Source organism: Lactuca virosa, chromosome 2 (assembly GCF_052849685.1).
Source record: "Lactuca virosa cultivar CGN04683 chromosome 2, Lactuca_virosa_CGN04683_v6, whole genome shotgun sequence".
Classification (NCBI taxonomy): domain Eukaryota; kingdom Viridiplantae; phylum Streptophyta; class Magnoliopsida; order Asterales; family Asteraceae; genus Lactuca; species Lactuca virosa.
The window spans coordinates 208,436,810-208,439,864 of record NC_136427.1 but is presented as its reverse complement, the minus strand read 5'-3'; positions in this window follow the sequence as shown (position 1 = coordinate 208,439,864).

Here is a 3,055-nt window from a genome sequence, read left to right as displayed (position 1 = left end):
TGTGCTCTGTTTAGGATCGTTCCATGTGAACGGTATCCCAGTTCAGGTATTATTTGATTCGGGTGCTACCCGATCGTTTGTCCCTCTTGCGCTTAGCAAGAAGTTTCCTGAGTCTACGGGCATGTTAGATTTCCCTCTAGAGGTCGAGATTGCAGATGACCGGTCAGTGTGAACATCAGAGGTCTACCGAGATTGCGTTTTGAGGCTGTTCGAGGAGCGTTATCTGGTAGATCTGGTTCCTATACCTTTGCGGGGGAACAAGGTTATTATTGGTATGGATTGGGTAAGCCCCAATGGGACGGTGATTGATTGTGTGCAGCAGTTGGTATGGATCAGGACCCCAAGTGGGGGAGAGCTGGTGAGTCAAGGCGAGGGCCACAACGAAGACCAGCTTTATGTTCGGCAGCAAGAGCTAGGCGCTACCTTCAGCGGGGTTGCGCAGGATTTGTCGCCTATGTTATGGATACACAGGAGGCGGGTAAGGCGGCAGTGGGCATTGTGCCCATGGTACGAGAATTTGCGGATGTATTCCCCGAGGAGTTGCATGGGATACCTCCGGAGAGGCAGGTAGAGTTCAGGATCGACCTAGTCGCCGGTGCGGCTCCGATAGCCAAGGCACCGTATCGGTTGCCTCCTCCTGAGATGCAGGAGTTGTCTACACAGCTACAGGAGTTGTTAAACAAAGGATTCATTAGACCGAGCAGTTCACCCTGGGGAGCCCCAATTCTGTTTGTGAAGAAGAAGGACGGGTCGCATCGTATGTGTATAGGCTATCGAGAGCTGAATAAGGTAACGGTGAAGAATCGTTACCCACTTCCGAGGATCGATGACCTCTTTGACCAGCTACAGGGAGCATCTTGGTTCTCCAAGATCGATTTGCGTTCAGGGTATCATCAGATGAGTGTCAGAGAGGAGGATATGCAGAAGACTGCTTTTCGGACGCGTTATGTCCACTATGAGTTCGTGGTGATGCCTTTCGGGCTCACCAATGCTCCTGCCGCATTCATGGATCTCATGAACCGCGTGTGCAGGCCGATGTTGGATCGGTCTGTGATAGTTTTCATCGATGACATCTTGGTTTATTCCAAGACGCGAGAGCAACATGAGGAGCACTTGCGAGAGGTTTTGGATACTTTGAGGAGGGAGAGCTTGTATGCTAAGTTCTCCAAGTGCGAGTTCTGGTTGCGCGAGGTGCAGTTTCTTGGGCACCTTGTCAACCAGGACGGGATTTCGGTTAATCCAGCCAAGGTGGAGGCCGTGATGAGGTGGGAGGTTCCGAGGTCTCCATCTGAGATTCTGAGCTTCCTGGGAATGGCAGGCTACTATCGGAGGTTCATTCTTGACTTCTCCAAGATAGTCGTGCCCCTGACCCGGTTGACGAGGAAAGTCGTGGTTTTTCGCTGGGGGCCTGAGCAGCAGGCCGCATTTGAGACGTTTAGACAGAGATTGTGCGATGCGTCCATCTCGGGTTTGGGCGCGGTATTGCTGCTGAGATGGCATGTTATAGCCTACGCTTCGAGGCAGCTGAAGCCTCACGAGGCGAATTATCCGACGTATGATTTCGAGCTGGGGGCTGTTGTTTTTGCCCTCAAGATTTGGCGCCATTACCTCTACGGGTTCGTTGTACTATTTACACAGACCACAAGAGCCTGAGGTATCTCATGGACCAGCGAAATCTGAATATGAGGCAGCATCGGTGGCTTAATGTGGTAAAGGATTATGATTGCGAGATCCTCTACCACCCGGGGAAGGCCAATTTCGTGGCCGATGCGCTTAGCCGCAAGGCAGTGCCGATCAGGGACATCTGTCTGAGGATGACAGTTGTGACTCCGTTGTTGGAATAGATTCGGGAGGCCCAGCAGGAGGCCATGAAGGAGGAACATCAGAAGAGTGAGAGAATTGTGGGTCAGGTTTCCTCCTTCGACTATGATAGTCGGGGATTGTTGACTCTTCACCGTAGGGTGTGGGTCCCTTATCATGGGGGTGTGCGCCAGGTACTGATGGCAGAGGCGCACAAATCCAGGTTGTCCATCCACCCCGGGGCGACGAAGATGTACAGGGATATTCGTCTCGATTATTGGTGGCCATGTATGAAAAGGGACATAGCTTGGTTTGTGGAAAGGTGCCTGACATGCAGGAAGGTCAAGGCTGAGCACCAGAGACCTCACGGCAAGGTCCAGCCATTGGATATCCCACTGTGGAAGTGGGAGGATATTACCATGGACTTCATTACGAAGCTTCCTAGGACCGCCCGAGGGGTGGATTCGATTTGGGTCATCGTTGCTCGATTAACCAAGAGCGCTCATTTTATCCCCATTCAGGAGAGTATTTCGGCCGAAAAGTTGGCCGACATCTACATCCGGGAGGTAGTGGCGCGGCATGGGGTGCCAGTTTCAGTGATTTCAGACAGGGACGTGCGGTTCACTTCCAGGTTTTGGAAGAAGTTTCATGATGAGCTGGGTACTCGACTGCATTTTAGCACCGTCTTTCACCCGCAGACGGATGGTCAGAGTGAGCGCACCATCCAGACACTGGAGGATATGCTGCAAGCGTGTTTTTTAGACTTCATAGGTAGTTGGGATACTTACCTTCCGTTGGTTGAGTTCTCCTATAACAATAGCTATCATGCGACTATCGACCGTCCTCCCTTCGAGATGTTGTATGGGAGGAAGTGCAGGACCTCGATATGCTGGGGAGAGGTTGGGCAGAGAGTCATTGGGAGTACCGAAGTGGTACTCAAGACTACAGAGAAGATCCAGCAGGTTCGGAGCAGGCTTCATACTGCTCAGAGTCGGCAGAAAAGCTATGCCGATAAGCGACGGTCGGACCTGGAGTTCCAGGACGGGGTTATGGTACTCCTGAAGGTGTCGCCATGGAAGTGTGTCACTCGATTCAGGAAGCAGGGCAAGCTGGGCCCCAGGTATATTGGACCCTTCAGGGTTATAGCCCAGGTGGGCAGGGTAGCATATAGGTTGGATCTGCCAGCCAAACTCAGTCAGTTTCATAGCACTTTTCACGTCTCCCAGTTGCGAAAATGTCTGGTGGATGATTCGGT